Source organism: Myotis brandtii, unplaced genomic scaffold (assembly GCF_000412655.1).
Source record: "Myotis brandtii unplaced genomic scaffold, ASM41265v1 scaffold691, whole genome shotgun sequence".
Taxonomy (NCBI): domain Eukaryota; kingdom Metazoa; phylum Chordata; class Mammalia; order Chiroptera; family Vespertilionidae; genus Myotis; species Myotis brandtii.
The window spans coordinates 493,500-493,984 of NW_005370704.1; positions in this window are offsets into that span (position 1 = coordinate 493,500).

Sequence of the window (485 nt, forward strand, 5' to 3'; positions counted from 1 at the left end):
CCAGGCACCGGGCCAGAGGGGAGGAGGGCCGGGCACGGGAAGCAGAGGGTGTGTGTGTGGGGCGGGGGCGCTGGCCCAGAGCTGAGACCGGGCTGGGCACGAGTCAGGCTGCCGGCCCACACACACATACACATACACACACACACACATATACACACGTACACACATACATACACGTACACACACATATATACACATACACACATATACACACGTACACACGTACATACACATACACACACACATATACACATACACACATATACACACGTACATACACATACACACACACATATACACACATACACATATATACACACATGCACATATACACACACGTACACACATATATACACACATACACATATACACACGTACACACACATATACACATATATACACACATATACACATACACACACGTACACACATACATACACGTACACACACATATATATACACATACACACACGTACACACATACA